Source organism: Mercenaria mercenaria, chromosome 18, assembly GCF_021730395.1.
Source record: "Mercenaria mercenaria strain notata chromosome 18, MADL_Memer_1, whole genome shotgun sequence".
Lineage (NCBI taxonomy): Eukaryota > Metazoa > Mollusca > Bivalvia > Venerida > Veneridae > Mercenaria > Mercenaria mercenaria.
In genome coordinates, this window is record NC_069378.1 from 28520974 (window position 1) to 28533986 (window position 13013).

Consider the following 13013-nt stretch of genomic DNA (forward strand, 5'->3'; position numbering starts at 1 on the left):
CTTAAAATAAACATTTATGCAAGACGTTTTAATTATACTGATTTCTATCGTTTTGCATAAATGTTTATTTGAAGGTACTTAGCCTACATCGGAACCTCGCCAATTGAACAGAGATTATTTTATTTTGTTCATTTCAGCGTCGCTTTTGTAATTCAATTTGTCTTAATATTGTTTTTACTAACATAAGTTTTATAAGATGCTCTCAAGCTATCTACGGGATTTTTGTTAAAGTTTACGATACTTGAAAATTTAGCTGAGTTTGTAATGAGGCATTGCAATACATTAAGGCTAAATTTTGTATTCTTTTTTTTTTTTGAAAATTCTGGACATCATTTCCGTCATCCTCAAAGTCACGGGTAGTAATTTCATTAAACAAGTTCGTCAAAAACGGGTATGTATGAACTAGTATAATAATTCACTATAACATAACATTTTTATCAAAACACTGTTGCAATAAAATCTGCTATTGAAATCACATTACAAGTCTTAGCTGGATATTTAGGTAGCATTATCATCATACAGTGATGACAAAAAATCAAGATTAATCTGGAAATCCGTATATAAAGGCTTTAAAGGATTTAAGTAGCCTGGCTCCCTGGCTGCATGGTTATATTTTATATAAATACAGGAAACATTTTATAAGAAAATTTTAAGCCTCTGAAATAGCACAATTTTGTCTGATGGCTCAACCATACATGTTTGGAGCCAGGGGCAATAAAAATGTCAATGTAAATAAAACCTTCTGGAGTTACTTCCCTCTTAATGAAGAAAACTGTTATATGTAAATAAGAACAAACATAGGGACGGGAGCCAGTCTAGGATTTAAGGTTTGAGATCGGTGTTAATCCGTTACGTTTTCGTTTGTGGTAGTGGAGTGGGGGAAAAGGGTCGCTAATACCAGGTGCACGACAGGAAGTTTGGAATTCTGGTCTTAACGGCCAATATTTTATTAAGTGTTATCTTCCTTTTTTGTTGCGATCGATTACATAATGGAAACTGTGGTATTTTTCGGAATATTAGCACAGCGATCGACGATATTTTGGCCGAAAACGCGGTTAAAATCTTGAAAAATAGAGGCCAAATTCGTGACAAAATTATTCACAGGGATAAGAATTTTACTTTAAGAGCGATCATAGTAAATTTAAGGAGAAATTTATCAACATGGGTGGAAAATATCTGATGGAGTTTTCATGATATTATGTTGTGTATTGTTTACATTTAAACTGTCTTAAACTGTCTTTTAATAAATAAAATATAAGTAATACAGCAGATTGAAACATTTATTAAACAATACGACATGACATGACGTATCATGTCGTATTGTCGCCCGTCGTATCGCATTGAAACGCGTCGTGTTGTGTGTCGACCATCTACTCTTCTAGTTTGAGGTACGACATGCGATATAACGCGCGACAATATAAAACGACGCGCGCCACGCACGTTACCACGGGTTCGAAATCACCTCAGACCATTTTTTTAATTCAATGTAATGTAGTGTTGTCGTATTTGCTTTTATTCTTACAATATTTTTTGTCAACGATTTTTACGAATTTTGACTGTTTTCTCTTGTAGTATCAATTTTCGGGAGTAATTTGTCTTTTTATCTAAGATACCTTTAAAGATTTTTATTCGACACTTTCTACAAAATATCTTGATTACAAGTGTATTTCTTTCAATAAATGAACCATAACATTTGATGAGATAAGTGTATCAATTTTCCTGGCTGTAAAATTTGGAGATGAAATTTGAAAAAAAGATGATCAGACTGATGACTCGGACTCACAACCCCGAGACTGATGGCTAATCGTTTTGTCCCCGCAGCTACTTGCGATATTTTGTAAACCATCAAGAAATGTTTACGCAATAGTTATATCGCTATTTAGGTTCGGACACCGAGAATTAAATTACGGAAATATACGTAATATTCATGAGAGCCAGGTCAATACTAACGGACAATATCCGCTATTGTCCGTAAGTATTGACCTGGCACTCGTTAATCTTCGCCAATATTTTCGGGCGGTTTCGTTGATTTTCGCAATATTTGTATCCTGAAAATATCTATCCTGAAATTAACATAGTTACAGTTATTCAGTGACACAGTGACGTACTGATAAGGTGTCTGACTTCCACGCACGTTGCCACGGGCTCGAAATCACTTAGGTCATTTTATTAATATAATGTAATATTATCGATACCTGTTTCAATTTTACATTATTTTATGTATGATATTTCATGAATTTTAATTGTTTTCTCTTTTATGATTTATTTTCTGGAACGCTGGTGACAGGTAATTTGTCTTTTTATCTAAGATAGTTTTAAAACAATTTTATTCCACTTCTTTAAAACGAGTAAATATGATAACTTTTAATAAATGAACCATAAATATCACGATACGTTTGATGAAATAAGTAGTAAGTTTGCATATAAAATTGGGGGAAAAAAGATATGGTCAGACGTAGGGTTAGAACCCACAACACTGATAGTGACAGCCAAACGCTTTGTCCACACAGCTACCTTATATAGGTAATAGTTATACCGCTATTTATGTTCGGACACCGAACATTAATTTACGAAAATATACGGAATATTCATGAATGCCAAGTCAATACTTACGGACAATATTTACTATCCATTGTTTGTAATGCTAACTTAGCTTTGTATGCGGCCTGTTGTCGATTTAATTTCGTGAAAATAGATACTTTAACATGTTTTAAACATTAAGAAAGTAATTTTATGACATGAGGATTTGCCTGAATTTACCAGAAATATCTATCGACGCATGTCAGGCGGTTGCTCCGCTTCACATGTATAATCAGCACGAAAATAGTATATCGGATCCTATATCCGATATGAAATTACTATTTTTTACACTAATTAATTCATGGTGAATCATGAAAAGAAATCTACCATTTTAGACATCAATCTCCACATCTCATTCATGCGAGATTACGAGTTGAGAGAAGAGTCTGTTCTATCTGCATAATGCTGAGAAACTGGTATCATTTTTCACATCCTTGGTAAACGACTGCCGATCAAAGTCGCGACCTTCCGCACGAGAGACAAAGAGACAGAGACAGTGAGGTCACATTTTGGCAGAATAGCTAGTCCAGAGAAGAGACTTTTTTCCTGAGAGATAGATCTTCAAGTGACGACAAAGTATTGCAGCTGGTCCGACGCAGAGAATTTATTTTTGAGACAGTGTCTTTTTATTACAATTAAGCACAGCTGGTGGTCCGATGCAAATAATCTATTTCTTGGCGGGAACCTTTTAATCAAGTGCAGTACCTAACTCTTAATAAAGTAATAAATACTAAAAAAGAAGTTATAAAACCTTAACCAGTTGCAGCTTTCAGATTTACGGAACACTTAAATTTAACCAATGAAAAAAGTCTAAGTTTTTTTCGATAATATACTTAGATACGAAATGTCGTTTACATGATTATACACCCTTTATCAAATATCTCACCAATATATTTCATCTCTACAATTCTTCTTTCCGGAGCATGTCCGTAATCACCTGATTGTTTCAATTTATTACATGTTTTAAAAAGTCTGACTTTTTTAAACACTTTCTTAGTAAATCCCCTTACGTCTCACAATACTTTCATGTCGATTCATTTCATCATTTACCGTTAATTCATGCAGCTCCGCCTACTATTTAGATTATTTTGTAAAATAAAACACGATTTAGCGTGTCATTTCTTAATGGGGTAGGGGTAAAATATCGTCAAATATTGATAAATAAAAGTCGGTGACCTCTATGTATTTATGTGTCTACTACACGTACACATACTGTGAAACAATATACCGAAATTATACGTTTTTTTGATCGAGCCGATTTTTTATAAACTGGATTTTAAGGCAAAATTTGTAGCAAAACTTGATGTGAGTTTTTCCGTTCTTACTTCACAATATCGTCTCTGATGTCTTAAGGGTCAATCTTACTTCACTGAATTTTGTACCATTGAGTAGCAGTTTTTGTATGTAAAGTAACAATTAATTTATATTTTTCATTAATATGACATTCAGAACCGAGGGCACTCGGAACTGGGCGTTGCACGAAAAGTGACGTCAGGGGCCATGTTTCTGATATAATAACAAAAAACTCGAACAATATGGCGACAAAGTAAAATCGGAACTCAATCGCATATATCCTGAATTTTGTGCAGTATAAATTTTAGGACGAACTTCGGCAAAAATGTTTGGGGCGCATTCCACCTTCATGTCGCAAGACGTGTCGCATTGCCGTGCGTCGTGTCGTATTATCGTGCTGTAAATTATCGTGCAGTATTTTTGAGAACTGCCTCTGTAAATTTCAACTGTATTTCTAGTCATTTTCCATTTACAGGTCTTTTACAGCTGTGCATGTTTTACAGCCGGGGTTGGACAGTGTTACATTTTCATTAACTGCTCTTAAACAGACTAAATAAAACCTGGGATTTGCTTTGTCCTCACTGCATGTTTACTATAGTTCTTCCTTTACCAGATTTGTTATGTTTTGGGAGTAAATGTTGGTAGGAGAAACAATTCACTTTTTTACAAAAGCATAAGGAACAATTTTCTTTACACCCTTTCTTTCAACAAAGTAAAGAGAGTGGTTGCTTACGTTTCATAACAGAAGAGAAAGAATTACGTTACTTTTGGAGAAATTAAAGGCTAAGAAAAAGACAAGCTTCAGAACTGAAAATAACACCATTTTGAATAGTTAAACTAGAAAAAAAAACTATTACTCCAAATACAAAACAAGTTACCTTTAACACATATCAGTTGCAGTTAGAAAGCATGTCAGATATCGCTAAAGACTATCATTTTTACCAGTCATTTGGACCAACAAGCTTTCTTTGTTTGGCAGTCCAAAACAACTTTTGTCAGAAAGAATAAAACAATTTATAAGCAACCTGAATTATAATTACGCTTATTGTTTGAACGCTGTATGGTTTATGGCCTTGATATTGACATGGTCGTCGTGACATTAGAAATTCACATGCGTATCTAAACATTAGTAGCTGTAGTAAAATATGGCTGTAATTTAACTGGGATCAAAATGAATCGAAGATATGCATTATGTAAACTTCTCTTACTACACTAGGGTGAGTTATCTTTTACCATCCGTCCGTCGTCTGTCCACACTTTTGTCAAAACATATAGTACATAAAAGGTTAAAATTTTAATAAACTTGATCCGAACATTTCTGGCATTGACCTCTACAAAATGTGTTAAAAGAAATTTGATTTGTTTGAAAACTTACGTAAGTGGGTCAGGGAAACTTTTAAAAAGATATCTCCTCCCATACTAGTGGCGGTACTATTGTCGTACTTCACCAAACGCATCATTAAAGTGGCATTATGCGCATCTTACTTCACATAGTGTAACGTAACACAACACGAGTCTGAACGTTTTTCATGTTTATTTACACAATAGAATATTTCGTACATAACTTTCATAATTCATTTTGTAACTTCTTAAGTCTTAAGAAGTGTCATATTTAAAACCTAACTTAATATCTACGAGACCCATTCCTAGGTCTCACCTGGTCTGTCCTAGACCCTTCTGACCATCCGAGATATCTAAAACAGCAATATATAGCAATTCTCTAACATCAGTTATATGCACTGTCTGACAATTTGACGTATAAAACGTGTGGGTTTGATATAAGCAATAATAAAAATGCATCATATATCAACTTGACAGAATGCACACGTTATATGTTCGCTAATGTACTTCTGACCTTATTTGACAAGTTAAACAAATAAAATAATCTTTGATTATTTTACAATAGTGTGTTTTTAGTGAATATTTTATAAAAACAATTTTCGGTTGCTGAACATTTAAATGTGTTAAATTACCGATAAGGCCGCATAAGCATTTGAAGTTGATGAAATCGGACTAATAAAATAATAGTATTTTTTTCTCCAATCTTCTACGCAGTGATCTCCCTTACGTATATTGTAGAGAGATATTTCAGAAGCAACTCCTGCGTACAGTTTGACTTTTCTTAAAAAGGCTGCCCAAGTCAAATTAATAAAAGTCATATATGGAAAGTTATTATTTCATACTGGTAACAGGAAGAGTTTGGTATATTGGGTTAAAAGCTATAATTTCCTCCACCCTTTTAACACAAACATCTATTTCAGCTGGAATTATACTTAAAAAATGCGCATATTTCCCGTTTAAGATAATATCAACGATTATGAAAAAAAAAAATGATTTTATGAAAAACTAACTCTGAATGTCAAATTAAAGAAATACCTTTTAAAAGCTTGAATGCTAGGTAAAAAAACATATTTAGCATGCAATCATAATCAAACTTGCTCAGAACTTGTATATTGATAAGATCTTTCTTCAGTATGAAATTGAGTTAGAAACCAGGTCAGTAGGTCGTATAATTAAAAACTTTATTTAGTCAATAGAACCTGTACATTTTCCATACAATAACAACTAAAATTGCTCCGAAAGATCAGTTCTTTACTTGGTCAAAATTTGGTCATATTAGGTCACTAGGCTGTATAAACCAATTAATAAATCCCTATAAGGCTTATGTTACACGACTGTGTAAAGCGCTTGTCCTAGTTTCAGCTCATTTGAGTTTGAGGCAGCCATGTTATATGAAAAATGACCATAGAACTGAAATATTTTATTGTATGTTTCAGAACAAAGCAGTTACAAGACGAGCTAAACACACTCACTACAAGCTCTACTTAGGCTAGCAACACTTTGACCGTGAGAAGTATCGGGTAATAACTGTAAAGAGATGCGGGGGAACTCGAATGATTGAATATAAATCAGATGAACCAATATGTGTCAAAACCATAATAGAGGAGGGAAAGAAGCGTTTCTTTCCAAACAACGAAAGTGAACATGGAAAACTTAGCGAAATGGATATAGGTCTCGCAAATCTTGCTGGAAATGAAAAACATGACTTTGAGGATTTGAAAGGAAAGTCCTGTAGTTTCCAGGATTACCTAACAAATATGATGGACTTTTCAACCAGTGATAACAAACTTTTTACTAACACCATGCACTTGGACACCAAATGCGTGTGTCAGCTAATGAATGTGTGACCCAGTCAGCTCCATCAAAAATCATGAAACAAATAGAGATTCGGGTTATTATCTTATTTGTTTATCCAACTTCTTACTCATAATAAACATAAATTGAAATTATAAACACGTTGTGTTTCTTATGAAGCAAGATCAAAATAAATTCACCCCTCCAACTTTATATTAAACAGTATGTCAAATGCTATAAGTTCCAAAAGATATAGAGTATACATTTTCTAGATATGACCAGTGCATTTTGGTTTTTAAATTTGCATTTACCTCGTTTATCAGCACTATTTCAACTATGCACGGTGTCCAGTGATTATACGTATGTTTGAAAAATGGGACGTATATGGTTTTCAACCTTTACAGCGTGGCGGTGTGGCGGGCGGAAAAAATCGGTGTCCGCACAATAACTAGAGTATTTTGTATTGGATCTGAACGAAATTTATACAAAGTGTGTATCTCCTTGTATTTCGGATCAGTATCTCCAGAGTTATGGCCATTGAATTGGTCAAAATTGCCAAAATTGATGGTGTCTGTTCGATAACTAGAGAATTTATTCTCAGAACTTAACGTGTATAGCTCTATAAAGTCTAGGTCAAGAGTTCGGACCAGTATCTCCAGAGTTCTGGCTCTTGAATTACACAACATTGGGAAATATGGCAGTGTCCGCTCTCTAAATTGAGTAGTTCTTATCCAGTGTTAACTAAACGTAGTCAAAATGTTAATGGTCATAAGATCTCTGACAACTTCAATAACCAACTGGATGGTCTAAGTCAGTCTTGAGTTATGGCTCCTGAATAACATAAACATGCGAAAATTTACATTTTCTGATGAACTAGTCAAATTTCATAAAGTTGACAACCAATAGGCTCAATGCGTACAGCATTTTAAAAGCCAAAAGTAATTTGTTGTGAACAGCGTTTCAGTTTAAGGTATTTCTCTATCAATAATAAGTGGACATCTTGCATAGCTGAAATACTGCCGATAAAGGACGTGGGATGATTATATACTAGTAAGTAGAAAATATCATCTTGCAAAATTATGAAGCGAAAATATGTGCACCTCAGTACTGTGCAAGTTTTCTGGTTATGTGCGGTACAGCGAACAGAGCAGTGCAATTCTGTCAAGCTCTGTTTGGAGAACATCCATAAAACAGACATTCAGGCATCTTGTTGAACCGGGTCTTCAAAGTTGAATCTGTTCGAATCCTTCAAATCTTTAGACATATTTATCCGCAAATGTATTTTATTTCGTCGCAAAATACCCCACCATGCTTCAATACGTTGATTCATTCGACGTACTTTTACCGTACAGAAAGCTTTCTAGTACTAGTATTACTTCTGAAAAAAATTTGGAGATAACTTACGACAGAATTTTCAGTTCCATAGGCAGCTCTTACTACTCCGGGCGTACATTTCATTTGTTTAAGGGTATCGAGATAGTACTTTGCAATGAGAAGTGGATTGTTGTTTGAAGACGATACTTCAAGCTACATCAGGCGGCGGCTATAGTCGTCAATACAGCCATGAATGCAAAACCCGTATGGTTTTAATTTGTCATAACCGTCTATGTGCCACATATAGTTTGGCCCTTTTAAAATATATCTTCTTCGATTAAGGCGATGTGCTTTCCTATTCGCACATCTTTCAGGATCAAGCTCTTTCAGTAACCCAATTACCGTAGACCTCTTTACATTCAATCCATGGTCCTTTATGAGCCTTCTCCACATAGTGTGGTATCCCAAACACTGGCCACTGCCCGCTATCTCGTTGATAATTGTATCTTCTATGACCTGTCTTGATGCAAAAGTGACTCCCTGCCATCGGCGCAAGTTTAGTTTACTTAGTATCCGCTTCAATTAAGTGAGACTCAACATAATGCTAGTCATGTTAACAAAATGAATGAGAATCTCTTTGTAGGTAAACTCGTTTTGAAAATACGTTTTGGTCAAGTCAAGTCTCGAAGACCCATCAGCTGTGATGATAAAATTGCAAAGCAATACCAAAAAGCACAAGACAACTGGTCATCTGAAAAGAAAATCTGTAACTGTCTTGAACAGATAATAAATGAAATCGATCAAAATGACCCTTTGGAAGCATAGAATGCAACCAAGCAAAATAATAGCTAACTCAGTTCGACTGAGTCTGATGAAACGTGCAACACCACTAACGCCCCCTAGCACAGCTTATTAATATAAGTGGAACTCTATGGTAGTTAAAATTAAATAAACTCCATTATCCCAAAGAACAAGAAAATGTAACAACACTGAATACAAGTACGAGGACACTTTTTTTACAGCCGCCACACGGCACCTTAAGACTGCTGTTATGAAAGTTAAGAAAAGCTATAAAAAGACCCTTTGAAAGAATAGAATGCAACCAAGCCTCGATTTGATCGAGTCTGTTCATGAGAGGTAAATCATTCACACGAGCTTAAACCAGCGTTCCTCTGTACTCTGTATTATAAGCATAGTATATTGCCACAGCCTTTTTAAGAATTCCTTGTCATGAACACAAAGTTCTTACCTTATACGCTGATAGTTCTGCTGCACAATGTGCTATTTATCAGTATTTCCCTCTTGTCTCAACAAACAAGTAATAACAAACAACTAACAATTATTAACAAGTAAGTCACAAGAAATTAGTAATAAGTATTAACTCCAAATGAGACCTCAGGGCTTCCGTAAGAATCCCTGGAACATTCGTACAGCAGACACAGTCAACATATATCATTGCTAATTTGTAGTAATGAATAACTGTCATTAAAATATAAGATGTCCGGGTTTGTCGACGGTGTTATATTTCCAAAGCAATTGTGTCATCATTTTATACATAGAGCGTGATGTCACTATTTTCGTCAGTGCTTCAGTATGAACGCGTTGGTATATGGTAGGGATGGGCTATCATTTGGTACCATTTCTAAGTTCAAAGTTTTTGCAGAAGTACTAGGCGTTTTTGCCAAATATTGTCTGTGGCAAATTGAAATTGGCGGCAATTATAATTATATATTAAAAGTCAGATATTGCAATAAAATGATCATAACAAGGTAAAATGTTTTGTATATGGTATTCTGTTCGTCACATACATGTTGATTAAGTTTTAATGCTACCTTTGTTTTTGTCTAAAATGATTTCTAAAAGACTTTAAAAACATTTTTTAAAACAAAATCCCCAGAAGATCATTATTTTTTGACAATAAACCAACAATTCAGTGTCAGTTCTTCTATTTTATGCATGACTTTGGTAATGACTTTGATTTCTCAAAAATGCTTTTAAATTCCCATTTTTTGAACCTCCGAAAGTACACAAAGTTTTTTACTTTTAATACGTTTTATAGATGTATTTACTCAGTAATGTTCTAAATACAAACTTATTTACTAAACAATCTCTATAGATACACATCTTTACTACAAAGAGGTATAAATGGGAAGTTAAATTAAAAGAGTGGCCACCTTTGCCCTTATTTTTGCCCTTTCATAGGCTATTGTCAGATTCCAACATATATTTTGGCATTCACTATAGCCAGCTTTTGTTAATAAAGTATGTTGGACCAAATACTAACAGAATGCATGTAAACTTCTTAAATAAGTATGTATCTGTGAAATCGGACCGGACTTATGTATAAATTGTAGATACTTTGTCTGAATGCTTTACGGTGAAATAAATACAGATATTTGTACTCTTTTAAAGTAGTGAAATATCAGTTTTGCGTTAATTGAATTATAAATAACCGGAAATTCTGAAACATAAAGTAATAAAGATATACATGTATGTAAATACGTATACATACATGCAGATATAGAGGAGAATTGTTTGTTTCCATGTAAGAGTGATATGTGATTTTTGGAAACAATTTGTCCTTCTCCCCTTTTGTTATACAGGTTATGATTACTTCCTTATATGGAAGCTTCGTTAACATACCTCAATAACAAAAATCTAATATCTTTCAAGAAAAAATTGTAAATTATTTGCTGCAATAACGCCACGGCTACCAGGCGATGAATTTAAAGTAGAATGCCATTTTTCAATTGTTAGTTCAAAGGTTTTGCATGTACTTATTTCTTTCACTTGAACAGACAATTTCTTACAAGACTAAGATGTGCTGTATACATGTGCAAATAAAATAAGTTATAATGCTTAGCTAGTAAAATCTGTACTCCAGGACTCCACTGACACAGCTAGCGAAACATACCAATGAATGATGTTTTGCATTAAAATGATAATTGTATATGACAATTAAAATGGGAAATTATAATTAGAAAATATGTAGGTAAAAGAATGAATTTAATTTAAATAAGCCTCCAAAATTTTCACTGAAAAAAAAATATTGATCGGCGTATTGAATTCCAACCGCCTATGAGACAAACAACCATGCAACCACTACACCATTCTTTAGTTATGACTAGAAGTGAGTCTTATCTAAATAAGGCAAAGCAAATCATGCTGATTTCCCTAATCGATAGACGAGTCCATAAATTGGACTCTCAAACGTTCAAAAAAAAAAACAACAAAAAAACTATAGGAAACCGCTTTTGTCCTCAGTGATTCTTTTGGGTAACACTGATTTATGACGAGAAGTATTGACGTAATGGATATATATAAGATCTATTTAGAAGTGATTTTTAGAAACAACTCGCCCTTTTATCATTTTGGTATGTACGTTATGACATTTACCCTAATGTATACTGAGAGCTTCATTAACACATCTTACAAGCGAATTACCCGATATCTGTTATGAAATACTTGCTACCATAAAGTCAAACATTACTGTGAGGAGTTTCCTCAATTGCTAGTTCAGAAAAGTATAAGACAAAAGTTTGCATGTCGCTACTTCATGACTTATGATAACTTTGAAATGAACAGTGTTAGGGTCTAAAAATGCTGACTTTCATACAAAGCAAAACAATCTCAGCCTTCGTTCAACGGAGGATTTTAAATGGAATCTAAGCTACTGCTGTTGGGTGGAACGAGTGGTATATATTTCATTCTATTATGCTTTTCCCTGTTAAAACACTCTTACACTAGAATGACGTCACGTTAACGTGCGATGACGTCAATGTTTTTGTTGCGACCAAGAAAGGGCGCTACTATATTTTATCTACTGTTTTAGATTAAGGGCATATCAGAATCGAAATAATTTATAGCAGAACCGTGTTTTAACACTATTTATACTCTCGGGCGGTAACACGTCGTACAAATAATGTCACTCGGGCTGCGCCCTCGTGGAATTATTACCCGCGAATATGAAGTCACAAGTGAACATATTTAGTATAATAGGTAAGTATCACTGCATAGTTGCATTTATAGTATTCTCGAAAACATTCAGTTTTATTGTACCCTTCAATTATAAATGCACCCTAATCCTTTTCGTCCATATCAACGGTTATTCACACCTCCAATTATTGACAGTCAGTAAATTGCTGTTATTACACTGTCATTTGTTTGCCATTTAAATAGGCGATTAATCCACACTTAGCAGAAATAGACACAATATTTTACTTACAATTCTAACACGATCCGCAGCAGTTGCTATATAAACATATAGCGAAATCGCCTATACATGAATCTACGATAAAATATAGCTGTTCCATTCCGCCCTAAGATTGTAACATGACTGCGGAATTCTACTCTGCTTCCGTTTTATGCAGACTAAATATTCTACTTTTTCAGTGCTAACTAGTAGTAATAAAAAGTACATCAAATTTAAACTTAAACATCGGTGCATCTAGATCTATATCTGGTCGTGTGCGTAGTTTACAATTTCTGCGTTGTAGACACCACAACTGCCAACTAGATTCTACTTTGACAGTAAATTAATTATAATTCATGTTCCAATCTTCCAGACTCAGGTGTTTACGTGTTTATGCGCAATGTTCTGGCGTGTATGTTTCAGTGCTATCATGTAGGTGACATGTACTATTTTTAGAAACTGCATATATAAATTTTGAATGAAATATTTACTTCTGATT